The sequence below is a fragment of the Rhinopithecus bieti genome, unplaced genomic scaffold (assembly GCF_001698545.2).
Source record: "Rhinopithecus bieti isolate Rb0 unplaced genomic scaffold, ASM169854v2 scaffold_2077, whole genome shotgun sequence".
Lineage (NCBI taxonomy): Eukaryota > Metazoa > Chordata > Mammalia > Primates > Cercopithecidae > Rhinopithecus > Rhinopithecus bieti.
This window is the reverse complement of record NW_016803882.1, coordinates 2,774,879-2,789,615: the sequence shown is the minus strand read 5'-3', so window position 1 is coordinate 2,789,615 and position 14,737 is coordinate 2,774,879.

The following is a 14,737-nucleotide window of genomic DNA, read 5'->3' as shown; positions in this document are numbered from 1 at the left end:
CTATAAGGAGAACATATTTACTTTCAGATACAGTTTTTTGTGTGTGATGTCTTTTTGTTCCCACTTAACCTTAAAATCTATATGAAATTTATTTTGGTGTATAGTGCAATGAATGGTCTACGTTTATTGTTTTTCAAATAGTTATCCAGTTGCTCCAATATCTTTTATTTAATGGTACTTTCCTCCCTATATTATATAATAGCATATAATATAGTCTATTATACTATTATTTCTCAAAATAGGTTATATTAAACAATACATACATTAATATAGTATATTATACATAGACTCTCATACATAGAAGAGTCTCCTTCTGGGCTTTTGATACTCTTAAGGTTTTTTACCCCCATATTCTTTACTCAGCATAAAGCTACTCTAAATATTATTCTTAAGACTACATTTTGAAAAGTAGCAGTGATAATCCCACACATTATATCTTAACAGAAAATTAGCTATTTTATACATTTATTTCAGATGAATTATACATATTTTTCAAATTCCAAAATGGATTCCATAACCATAAACTTTTGTAGGAGTTTGGTTGAAATCACATTAGATAAATACATTAGCTTAAAGGAAACTCACATCCTTCATGTGCTTGTGCTTTACAAGGAGGTGATGATAAACTGCATCATTTATTATTTTTTAATGCTATCTACATCCACCCTGCTAAAGAGCCAGTGATAAAACGGCCAACATGATATACAGCTAAATAAAAGAACAATAAACAGGGATTATCCAACCCCCAGAGATAAGAGGAAGAACATTTTAAGTTTGTAATGAAAGTAGTAGGCTATTTTAATAATTTTATTGTGTTCTTAATCTCAATGCAATAAGTAATTTTACCAGAGCACTGCCTTGTTTATATATTAAACACTTACCCTGTAAGCTACTCACAAGAAGTGAGTACACAGATACCAATTTATCTGCGGAGACTGTGAAGTTATCCTAAATTCGTAAAAGAGACTAGATCTCCTTTAATACTATGTTTTACTAAGAGGTTACTAAAACAGAAACAAAACAAAAACTGAAAGGAAACACAAGACAGATCATTGAGAGTTTTCAGTGACTGGCAGAGTCATTATGTAGATGCTTCTGAAATTGTTATTTCAACTAAGAGCAGCTTGATCAACTGATAAAATCAAGCACTATCAAATTTTTAAATTAAACTTTTCATTAGAGATCAGTGTAAATTCATAGGCAGTTGTAAGAAATAAGACAAATCCCATTTACCCTTTACCCAGTTGCCCCCATGGTAACATCTCACAATATCATATCCAGGATATTGACACTCATAGTCAAGATACAGACAATTCCATAATTACAAGCATTCCTCACGTTGCACTTTTATAGGCACAGCCACTTTCCTCCCACCTTACTTAACCCTTGGCAACCACTAATCTGTTCTTCATTTAATTTTATTGTTTTAAAGTGGTATAAAAATTAGATCATACATTATGTAATTTTTCTCACTCAGCATATTTCTCTGGAAATTCATCCAGGGGGTTGCATGTAACTTTCCATTGCATGCCTGTTCTATTTTATTGCTGAATACTATTCCATGGTATGGATGTATCACAATGTGTTTAACCATGCACCCATTAGTGGACACTGGAGATGTTTCCAGTTTGCAGCTATTACAAATAAAGTTGCTGTGAACATTCAACATTAGTGTACAGGTTTCTATGTGAACACAAGTTTTCACTTTTCTAGGACAAAAGACCAGGAATGCAATTGCTGGGTCATATGGTAGTGCATGTTTAGTTTATTTATGAAATTGAACTCTTTTCTAGAATGGGCTCTACCAGTTTACATTCCCACCAGCAATGAATGAGTAATCTGGTTTCTCCACGTCTTCGCCAGCAATTGGTCTCATCACTCATCTTTTTATTTTAACCACTTTGACAGTTGGATAGTGATACCTCATTGTAGTTTTAATTTGCATTTTCTTAATGGTTAATGACCTTGAACATCTTTTCATGTGCTTTTTCACCAAATGTATAGCCTCTTTGGTGAAATATCTCTTTGTGTCTTTTGTTCATTTTCTAAAATAGATTGTTACTAAAATTTTTTACTGTTGACTTTTGAGTTACTAGTCCTACATCAAGTATTTGGTTTGTAAATATTTTCTCCCAATCTGTAGCTTGTCTTTCCATCCTTTTAAAGGGTCTTTTGCAGGGCAAAGGTTTTTAATTTTATAAAGTCCAAATTATCAACATTTCCATTTATAAGTTGTGATCTCAGTGTCAAGTCAATGTATTATTTGGCTCACCTTAGATCTGGAAGATACTCTCCCATTTTTTTCTAAAGGTTTTAAAATACATATTTTATATTTAAGTCTGTGATCCATTTTCAGTTGACTTTTGTATAAGGTGTAAGACTTAGGTGAAGACTCACTTTTTTTGCCACTGGGCGTCCAGCACCATTTGTGGAAAAGACAATTGAATGACTTTTGTACCTCTGTCAAAAATCAATTGAGCATATTAACGTGTGTCTATTTCAGTTCCATTTGGTATGAGGTTTGTTTTCTGTCAGAACATTAGGGAACTGTCCTATTATCATCTGGCATTTTCAAGATGCAGATTGAAAACCTGACTATGATTGTCATTCTTATGTTAGAATGTTGGTTTATGTTTTTCTTTTTCAAAATCTTTAGGATCTTAAGTCTTGGTATTCTAAAGTTTCATTAGCATGTGTCTGATGTCGGTATTTTAAAATTCATTGTTCTCAACATTATTTGGGCCCTTTCATTCTGAGGATGTGCCTTTCTTCAACACTAGGAAATGTCATAATTATTGTGTCTCATTTATTGTGCTTTTTCCCTCTGCTTTTAGAATTTCTATTAGACAGACACTCAGCTTCCAAAACGGATTCTCTTTGTCTCTTCCCCTTTTTCACATCTTATACTTTCTTCTTTCTTTTCCTTTTGGAAGATTTCCTTGAATTTTTCAACAATTTTGTTAATTAAACTTTAAAATTCCATGGATTATTTCTGTTCTCTGATTTCTTCATTTGCCGTATCAGAAAATTATTTTAGAGACTCTAATTCTTCAGCATCTCTGACGATACCAAGGTAGACAGCTTGAAAAGATCTCTTCTCTAAAGCATTTCTATGTTCTCTAGGATAGTGGTTCTCAGCTCGTGCTGGTTTTGTCCTCCAGAGTATGCTGCAATATCTTTGTCTAGATATTGAGATATTTTTGTTCACAGTGGCCAGGGATGGATGTTGCTTGCTTCTGACATCAACTGGATAGAGACCAGGCTACTTAACATCCTGCAATGTATAGAACACTTCTCCAGAACAAAAGAGTATCTTGCCCAAAATGCCCAATTCAGAGGTTGCGAAGTCCTGTCTCAGGGTTGTTTCTCTTTTTCCTTTCTTTTTTTTTTTTTTTAACTTTATATACATATTAATTATCAGGTTAATTAATATAGGTTGTTGGTATGGATTGATCCACTTGCCTGGCTCACTTCTCCAAGATGTGCTTTGCTTTAGCTCTCACATGGAACATGCAAACCAGTAAGTCCCATTCCAACTCCCAGAACTAAGGTAGAGGGCTGCACTTAGTCACCAGCCCACACACTTGGAGGCAGTGCCCTCCCATGCAGATTGTTGGTTCCCTTTGCAGAGTTCTCCTGCTTTACTTCTGGGGGTAAATGTGCAGTGACATGCAGGGGGTTGGAAAGAACAAACCCGAGTCATTTTCAAACCTGCGGCCAATCACCTCACTTTCTCTTTGCTTTTGACCTCAGCTGCTCTCTGTATCTCCTAACCGGAATGCAGAGCCCAGCTGGGTTCCCTCCTGAAGATTTCTTTAGCTTTAGCAGAGGCCCCTCTTCCTGTTTCTGCTCTATGGAGTTTATGTTCCTTGGTATATTCAGAAAAGGATTCTCTTTTTTCTGCCTTTACTGCCATTTCCATGGGATGTTTGAAGGGAGAGTAGACACATGTTTAGTTCGGTCCACAAACTTGAAGGCTTCTCTCACTGGTCTTCAAATTCAGGACGTTTATTTATGAGGTTCTCTCATTAAAAGACACACCTACAAAATAGTCTTAGGAAAGTGTGATTATATATGCAGGAGAATAAAAACTGTAAACAATCCATTTAGAAAGACATCAAGAAAAAACACTGGATTTGTAACATTTGGAACATGATGTCACTTTTCCAGGCCTAGACATTATGTTTAAAATGAGTGGATGTTTTAAATCACCTGCTGAATCTTTTCAGTTCAGTTTCTATTATTATAAAGTGAAGGTAGATACTCAGAATAAGACCTTATATTTCAACCATTAAATATTTCTTTAGATCATCTTTTAATGAAGCCCTGTGTGTGACTAGGCTTTCCCTGTGGTACAAAATGCATTAATACACAATGCTTCACCCTGAAAAACCAATATTTATGAGTCTCCTTTGTGTAAATACAGAGCTTTAGGGTTTTCTAATATGCCTTATTCAAACTTTGATGTTTTTCATCAGAAGGAGGTATGAATATGTTAGTCTAAAACTAACTATCAGCAGAGAGAAAGACACAATTCTGATAACAGATTTATTAATGGTGGTGATATATAAGATCTGCCATGAAAAGACCCTAGGGTATCTAATAGCTTTGATTCAAATATATCATATTATAGATTATTGTGGCTGATTGTTTTCCTTTTCATAAAAAAAAAAACAGATTTGGAAAGTTTATCTGCTTGCAAGCTGTAAATATTTGAAAGTTAAATGGTCTGTTTTGCTGCTTCAAGAGAAAAACTGAAGGAAAAAATGCACTGATCTATTCAAGAGAAGACAATTCTGAACCCTGGAAGCCTCCAAAAGCCAAGCAGACAGTTATCAGTGTTGTGAAAGGCATCACTGCTCTCTCGGAAACATATTGCTGGCTTGACTTTCTTTTCAGTTAAGAAAAGAAAAAAAAAAATGAAAATGTTAAACTTCCACACTGTCCTAAAATTCAGAAAGTAGAGGTTTAACACAGCATATTCTCTTTTCTTTTGCTAAACTGCAACATCCTCCTGTATTGATATAGGATGAAATTCACTACAAATATCATCCAGTAGTTTGGGGTATTGTCAACATACTTAATTTATGCCTTCTAGAACAGTATCTGAAAGCTACTTCAGTGTGAGTCCTAAAATAAAAGGATTATCAAGTTATAATGCTGCTGAGGTCAAAAACCTATCTTCTTTTTATATATAGACACATCCATATAAAATAAACGCATGTATAATATATTGATATGTAATATATCAACACATGTATAATATTAATATGTAAGATAACAACACATGTATAATATATAAATATTGATATGTAATATATCAATTACATATTGGGTTTATATATTGATATATAATATATGAATATTTATATATGTAATATATGTTTTCATTATTTTTGAATCAACACAAATAATTTTATTTTAATAATTTTATAAGCTACTTGGAAAACGTATTCTAACTTTTAACAACTCTTTCAGCGCTTACTTCCTTTATCTAATCTAAATTCTGCACATTGTAATTTAAAGCTATTTCTATCCCCAGTCAAGTTGTAGAATAGCTGGTCAACATCCTCCCTGCAACAATTTCTCATATATTTGACTCTTATTATTAAAGACCCTTAGAGCCATTTTTCCTCAGGTAAAATGACCCTATAGACCTAACTTCTCATAAATCATATTTTCTAAGACATGAATCATTTTGAAGGTCCAGCTTAGGACCGCTCCCAGTTCTGAGTATCCCTCTCTGTTTCCCCCTAAAACCTTTATCTCCTACTTACTAGCACCTATGAGAGTGATCTTCTCTATATGTGTAGCTACAGGGCAAGTTAGGAACTAGAGTAACTTTAATTTAAGAGTTCAGTAATTTCCACTCTAAGAATATCCACACCACCCCTAAATCTATGTCACAGAGTTGGGAAATAAAGCTCAAAGAATAATAATAACTGAAAATTAAAATTTTACTGATGTATTACACAGGACTTCCTTTTCTTTCTCTTTCTTTCTTTTAGCAATAGCTAGCATTTATTGAGTGCCTGAAAGCTTTTAAAATACTGTAGTCTAATTCTTCCTTTTCTCTTACGTATGCTTGTCGTTACTAATCTTATCCCACAAATTGTTGGTCTCTATCACGGGAAAACCATCTGCTATCTCATTCATCTGCACGCTGATTTTCAGCCTTTTCTGTAACAGGAAACAGGACAAAACTAACAAGCAGGGGTCCCAGTACTATATGGAAAATACCAAAGAAATCTGTTCACCAATTAAGTTTTCTTTTCTTTCCTAAGCTGATCTAAACCGAAGAAAACCTATGGTAAGTCTCCTGAGTAACTACCATGATAGCAAGAAGAGGAACCCAATGTACAGAAAGCCATCAGAGAGAATGTGAAGCCAAGAGGAGGGTTTGTAATTCACTAGACCCAGATAATACGTTCATGATGGAAAGAAAATCAACTGCAGCCTGAATTTACTGTTAAAAATCCTCTTCCAGATAGGAATCCTCAAAAACTTAGTGACAGGGTTCTCACTGTGTTGCTTCTCCAAGATTTAGAGAAGCTTAGTAGCTTCCAAAGCATGCATGGGCTAGAGCCTGCATTCAAATCATTGATGATGCCTATTAGCTAACTACCATATTCGAATCATGTTGCTCCCCCTCCGAACATATATGAGGCCTCCTTTAAAAATTACTTCAGAGCCAGCTGCAGAATACACACAACAGACACATTAAAAAGATATTAATTTATTTATAACTGGACCTGATTGTACTATTCATTTTAGCAAACTTGATTGCCTACCCTCGTCATTAAAAATAGTTCCAAATTATTTTACTGTTTTCTAGGAATCACACATGCTCTTCTTTATACTGTTTTCTTAGTTTCCTTATTTTCTCAAAATTGAACATGAATTTATTTTGTAATCACACAAAACTTAACCATGGTGTATATATTAAAAGTAACTGTGTGAAATTGGCAAAACAACAAATATAGAAAGAAATTCACTAAAACATCAACATGGATCATCTCTGGATGAGTGATTATTTGCTTCCTTCTACATTTCTACATTTTCTACACTGTTAATAGTAAGGTTATAGTTATTCTACCAGAAGACAAAGCCTTAAAATATTCTTCCATGCTATTATTGTTGGTAGCCAGCAAGCAATGTTATATTAATGTTAACACAACTGTTCAATTAACTCTGGACATGGAAAATTGACAAATAGAGGGATTAATTTTTAATATGCTACCTTACTAAGGAAAATAATTTAATATTGTGCCCTCCTCACTAATTCTTACTCATATCCTGAGCAAAAATCATATTTACTAATGTAAACAAATACATTTGTCTCTTGTTTCCAATAACCAGTCAAAATTCTCAGTACATGTGTACACCTCTATTGGTTTACGCTCTGTCTCCATCTCAACCAGATTACCTGGCAGTGTGACTTTCTCCATAATATTAATAACCCTATTATAAGATCCCAGAAATTCAGGACCATGAAGTAATACAGTGGTATACTGAAAACAGGCTTCCTACATGTATTCCTTCTAATATATTTAATCAGCAAAACACAGCTGCATAAGAAAGACTCTTCATTTTTCCCAGGATTTAGCAAAAAATCAGGACATACTAACTGTACTAGGCTTATCTGCTGAACAGCGTGACTATGGGTGTTATGGAGAAAACTGTCGCCTGCTTCTGCTTGGCACCTCTATACTTACCAATAAATGTGATGAGAGTGCCACTGCAGGAGGCAGAAGCTATGGGTATCATCTTCTCTCATAATGAATTGTGGACATTTTGTTTGGATAGGGAAATAATCCTTGGCAGGAATTTATTAGTCAACTCTTTGTAATACAAACAATCCCAATAGAACTTGAAATTGGGAAGTGGGCATTTGTTTTTTCTTTCAACGGTAGTTCTAAAGGTTTTCTACACAATGACCTTTTCCGTATCTAAATGTATTTTATAAACAGCCTGACTGTATCTCCTTACACTTCAGATTTTTTTTCTGCTTTCATGTCCTCCAGTAACTCTTCATTTACTGTGCTGTTATTTCCACAACCAATCCTTCTGATACATCCAAAAAATAGTTTGAAAGCCAATTATCTTAAAATTATTTGCTTAAATGTATAATTTTATAGCATGAGAGATCCATTTCTGATTTGATAATTGCTTAGACCTTATCGAAATCATACTGCACTTCATGAGTCTGCATCTATTGGTAGCATTAAATTCAGTGGTTGACAACACATTCTAGAAAGAAACACTATTTCTTCTTATTTGTTGCTTATTTACTTGAGACTGGATCACAGAAAAACTCCATACCCACCAAGCATTGGCTTATAAAATTGATAAACTGAGGTGCATTTTTACAAAGCCATAGGGTTACTCTAAAATCACTCCATAAAAGCCTTTTTTTCTCCTTTATACAGTATTTCCTTTCTTTTAGCAATTCTTGCTATACCTTCAGTTCTAATTCCTACTTTTGGTTCTCTTCAGTGGCCTCATTAACTTTTCTAGTACAATGTAAAAAAAAAAATGTCAAATGGGTTGCTCTAAATGCACACAATACAGGATAAATGTAATGTTTGAACCATACATTCCATAAGAAATTACAATGATTTAACTGTTATGCTATAAACTGGGAAATTATCTAATATATATGTGGCTACCTCCATCTGCTGTGTGTTTCAGATCAGCTTAGGGTTGTGGGCTTCATATTTTTACATAAATTTAACGATCAAATGCAAGTCAGGACAGAAAGTGAAGGCAAAAAGAAGGGAGTGGTCACACTGACTTGGAGGTGGGAGAAAAGGCAGTTCTGCCAAGGTTTCTTATGGAAATTGATGCTTGAGTTGAATCTTGAAATAGGAGGAGCCATTACTCTGAGATCAGGCTGCATGGCCAGTTGGCCCCTCTGAGGCCTGCTTTGGTGATCAGAGATCAAAAATGGTTATTGACTCTTTGATTAGAACACTGCAAGAGCTAGAACTACCACCTTGATTCCTAAGGAGGCCCTTCATTATTTCTTTGAGTTGCAGTTTTCATTATGTATTACTCTCTCCAGGGCCCACAGTTGTTCAAAATCCTGAAGCTTATTTTACATGAGGCCTCAAATAAATAATTTCTAGTGCCAAATAGGATTCCCTTGAAATCTGCAGCAAAGCATTCCTAATATTTCCCAGAAACAAAACCAAGATAACACATCGTTACTTTTGAATGTAAAATTCATTGGCGGCACCAATAGGAAAGGAATAGGAGCCTGTTCATTTTCAGGATCTAAATAGTAATAATCAAAACATTTACTGATCAACTGTTACATGCAGAAACAGAGTCTCACTCTCCAGAGGAAATAAGCTAATGAGGAATACAAGCATACAGGCAAATTAAATATGCCTGTGGGAGAATATTCTAAGTGCCAACCAAAGATGCTAAGATGTTACAGAATCACAAGAATTCTACTAAGAGACCATCCAGTCAAAACTAAATTTTAAAGCATTTAAATAAGGAAAAATAGTCTATCTCTGTGGTGACTGGAATTCTTTTACGTCATAGAATTTAGGTCAGAGGAAAATGGGAATTTCAAAACAACAGAGATCTTAAGTAATAACTATCTTTAATGCCCTCCATCCAGCTGAACAGCAGGATCTAAGAACATTTCATTTCAGATTAACCTACCTCCCTTACTACTTGCTGAAAAACAAAAGTGTTAAGTTATGGTGTAAGTTCAAAATAAATAAAATTACTTGATTGGGCTACTCAGCTTCTTCAAATAAAAGGAAGACTTTTGAAATAGCTCAGCTTCTCCAAAATAAATGTATTGTCTGGATTTGTCACACATGACACATCTTACTGATAACTATTTTTCAAGTATAGGCATACCTTAGAGATACTACAAGTTCAGTTCTAGTGAACTGAATAATAAAGTGAACATGATAATAAAGCAAGTCACCTGAATTTTTTGGTGTCACAGTACATATAAAAATTATACTCTACTGCAGTCTATTAAGTGTGCAATAACATATCTGAAAAAGGTACATACCTTAATTTGTAAATAGTTTATTGCTAAAATGCTAATGATCATCTGAATCTTCAGCAAGTCATAATCTTTTTGTTGGTGGGGGGTCTTCCCTTGATGTTAATGGCTGCTGACTGCTCAGGATGTTGGTTACTGAAGTCTGAGGTGGCTGTGCTAATTGTTTTTTTAAAGACAACAATGAAATTTGCTGCTTTAACTCTTCCTTTTATAAAAGATTTCTCTGTGGCATATAATGCTATTTGATAGCATGATGCCCACAATAAAACTACTTGAGAAATTGGAGGCAAACCTTTCAAACCCTGTTACTGCTTTATCTAGCCAGTTTATGTAATATTCTAAATCCTTTGCTGTCATTTACATAATGTTCACAGGATCTTCATCAGGAGCAGATTCCATCTCAAGAAAACTTCTATAAGTTTGCTCATCTATAAGAAACGATTCCTCAATCATTCACGTTTTAGCATGAGATTGCATCAATTCAGTCACATCCTCAGGGATCACATCTAATTCTAATTCTCTTGCTATTTCCATCACACCTGCAAATGCTGTCTTCACTGAAGTCTTGAACTCTTCAGAATCATCTGTGAGGACTGGAATCAACTTCTTCAAAACTCCTGTAAATGTTAATATTTTGACCTCCTCCCTTGAATCATGAGTGTTCTTAATGGCATCTACAATGATGAATCCTCTCCATAAGCTTTTTGATGAACTTTGTCCACATCCACCAGATGAATCACTATCTATGGCAGCTATCACCTTACAAAATGTGTTTCTTCAAAAATAAGACTTAGAAGTTGAAATTGTTCCTTGGTCCATGGGCTACAGAATGGATGTTGTGTTAGTAGGCATGAAAACAATGTTCACCTCCTTGTACATCTCCATCAGAGCTCTTGAGTGACCAGGTGCATTGTCAATGAGCAGTAATATTTTAATAAAGTAAATTAAAAAGTATTTTTTTTTTCTGAGCAGTAGGTCTCAACAGTGGGCTTAAAATATTCAGTAAATCATGCTATAAACAGATGTGCTGGCATCCAGGCTTAGTTGTTCTATTGATGAAGTGCAGACAGAATAGATTTAATACAATTCATAAGGCCCCTAAGATTTTTCAGAATGGTAAATGAGCATTAGCTTTGACTTAAGGTCACCGGCTGCATTAGCTCCTAACAAGACAGTTAGCCTGTCCTTTGAAGCCAGTCATTTCCTTCTTCTCTCCAGCTATGAATATCCTAGATGGCATCTTCTTCCAAAAGAAAGCCCTTTTGTGTACACTGGAAATATTTTGTTTAGTGTAGCCACCTTCGTCAATAATCTTAGCTAGAACTTCTGGATAACTTGCTGCAGTTTCTACATCAGTATTGGCTGCACCACCTTGCACTTTTATATTATGAAGATGGCTTCTTTCCTTAAACCTCATGAACCAACCTCTTCTAGGTTCCAACTTTTCTTCTGCAGCTTCCTTACCTCTCATCTTTCATAGAATTGAAGAGACTTAGCTTTGGCTTAAGAGAATGTTGTGGCTGATCTCCTATCCAGACCACTAAAACTTTCTCCATATCAGCAATTAGATTGTCACACTATCTTATCATTTGTGTATTCATTAATGTAGTTCTTCTAGTTTTCTTCAAGGACTTTTCCTTTGCATTCACAACTTGGCTAACTAGAACAAGAGGCCAAGCTATTGGCCTATCTCAGCTTTTGATATGCCTTCTTTATTAAGCTTAATCCTTTCTAAGTTTTGGTTTAAAGTGAGAGATGTGTGACTCTTCCTTACACTTGAACACTTACAAGCCATTATAGGGTTGTGAATTTGCCTAACCTCAGTATTATTTTGTCTCAAGGAATAGGAAGTCCTAAGGAGAGGGAGAGTGATTGGGGAACAGCTGGTTGGTGTAGCAACTGTTACACACTACATTTATTGACTAAGTTTGCAACCTACATGGGCATGGTTTGTTGTGCTCCTAAACAGCTACAATATTAACATCAAAGACCACAGATCACCATAACAGATTAATAATAACTTTTGAAATATTTCAGAATTACCAAAATGTGACACAAAGTAAGCACATTCTGTTGGAACAATGGCACCAGTAGACTTGCTTGACATAGGGTTGTCAAAAATCTTCAATTTGTAAAAAACACAGTACCTGCAAAGCATGATAATCCAATGTGCAATAAAACCACATATGTCTGTACTCAGAGCCTGGAACAGAAACTTAAAAATGTTGAATAAATGAATGAATGAATGTTAAATAAAAGAATAATTTTCTAAGTTCATACAAAGTTGTGGGACTCTATTTCCAATACTCTATCCCTTCTGTCAACTAAATTTTGTGACTTGATACACTAGATTAATCCAAGATAGACAAATGCATATACTCTACTCCATTGATTTCTATCTATATCCATACATTTTCAAAGACAAAATTATTTATGCTGTCAAATGCAAATACTCCTTTAAACCATTCGAATATTTTATATAACTGAGTAATCACGCCATGCTACCCATAGCAAAATAATGAAAAGGAAATGCTAAGAATAATTGTGAAATCTCATATTTAAAAAAGAACTAAAGAGACCTTGTTCCAGGTGATTATTTAAATATTTGTTATACATGACTTTTGCCTAACTTTGTGGAGGACATTAAACATCAAAGTCTTCATATGTAATTTGTAATAGTCTGTTTTACTGAAGGGTCAGACAAGGAGAGGGGATTTAACATTGAGAACACCTATGCACTGGATGCTTAATATATTACAGACTTTCTCCTTTTGTGGCTTCAATGAAGCAAGTGGCCATATTGAAGAGAGCTGCATGGTGAGGAAGTAAAGGAAGCCTTTATCCAACAGACAGCAACAAGTTGAGCTCTGTACTCCAACAGACCTCAAGGACCTCAATTCCTACATGAACCGCATGATGCATGAAATAGATCCTTTCCCAGCCAAGCTTAGAAATTAGATTGCAACTCTGGCCACCATCTTCATTGTAGCCTTGCAGATTTCGCAGCTAAACCATATTCAGACTCCTGAACCACAGAAACTCTAAGATGATAAATGTGTGCCACTCAGTTTGTAGCGATATTACTATACGATAATCGATAAATAATATATTGCCCCATAATTCTACTTGTACTAGAAGATGTGGTGAAATTCCCTGAGTATACTGCTTTTTTATTTCAGGACTTTTTGACCCTATCAAACACAACCCCTGATTGCACTCGTACATAATTTAATGCCTCTTTCATTATCATAGACATAATAGGTTATATCATCTATAATTTGAAATGTATAGATAATATAATCTACCTATATACAAAATTTAAAAATCAATATAATGTCCCAAGTATAACATAAAAAAGATATACGGGTATTAATTCAAAATAAAATTATAATAATTTCCATATATAGCAATAGAAAAAAAAACTATATTTGAAAACATAGCAAAGTCCTGGGTGCCTGAACCCATAATAAGAATCATGGGAATTCAATAACTACAGCTTGCATGCAGACTGACGGTCTGTACTTTATTTCTATCTTAAATACCACACACACTATTGCCTTTAGATAGATCATTTTCTGAAATATTGAGCATCTCTTGGAAAAGTTCTGAACAAAATAAAGTTAAGTATTGTCAATTTATACAAGTTGTTTTCCGGGAAAACTTCGAGCATATTAAAATAGCAGAAACAGTACTCTGTGCTTTCAAGTAAAATAAAGTCTAGGCTCAGGCGATTATAAACAGTTTCCAACCTACATCAAAATCCAGTGGGTCATTCAAATATTTTAGGAGAAGCAGGAGGATTCCTTTTGAGAAAGACTGTCCCATGCATCACAGGGCACCCAGCATCCTTGCCTTTTACCAGTCATTCAGATGATAAAATAAAATCCTGATACATGTACAGAACTCCTAGGATGGAACATTGCCCCTGTTCAGAACCACTGCTCTAATTGGAATTATGCTCCTGATCAAAGATTTGTTATTAGATATATGACCAAACATATGTCACAAAATAAGCCACAAGTATATACCTCTAGAGTACTTTATAGTAGTAAGATTTTGTTACAAGTTCAATATAGTGGGCATTAAAATATATATGCAAATATACTTTTATGATATGTTATATATATTATCTATTTATTATATATACATATATACATACACATATATATACACATGGAGGGAGAGAGAGAGAGACAAAGAGAGAGAGAGATAACCAAAAGAATAGAATATACACAGAACATAAAAACACATTTCAAATAAGCTGCTGAAATGCATGGTTCTTAAGGTCCTCTCCACCCCTGAGATGTGTGATTCTAGACCAGCTCATAAATATGCCATAAGAACAACTTGCTTGTTATAACACTAAATAATTAACCAATAAAAATGTTGCTGGTATGTTTGGAATTTGAAGTGACTTTCTAAAAATAATTAATTTGCTTATATTTATTACAAGGCCATCAACTTTGAAATGATTCTTTCTTATTCCAAAATAAATATTCTTCTATCAAACAGGTAATTAAAATAGTGGTGCGCTTTTAAAGCTACACTGGAATTCAGTATTCTTTTTGCAGTTATTCTCAGATCTAAAGATTTCTTTGATTTGGATGTGTCTCTTGAATGGTAATCAGCTAGTCTTTGCTCTTGCCAGTCCCCAACCCATCAAAATAGGGTAAATATGCAAAAAAAAAAAAAAAAAAAAAAAAA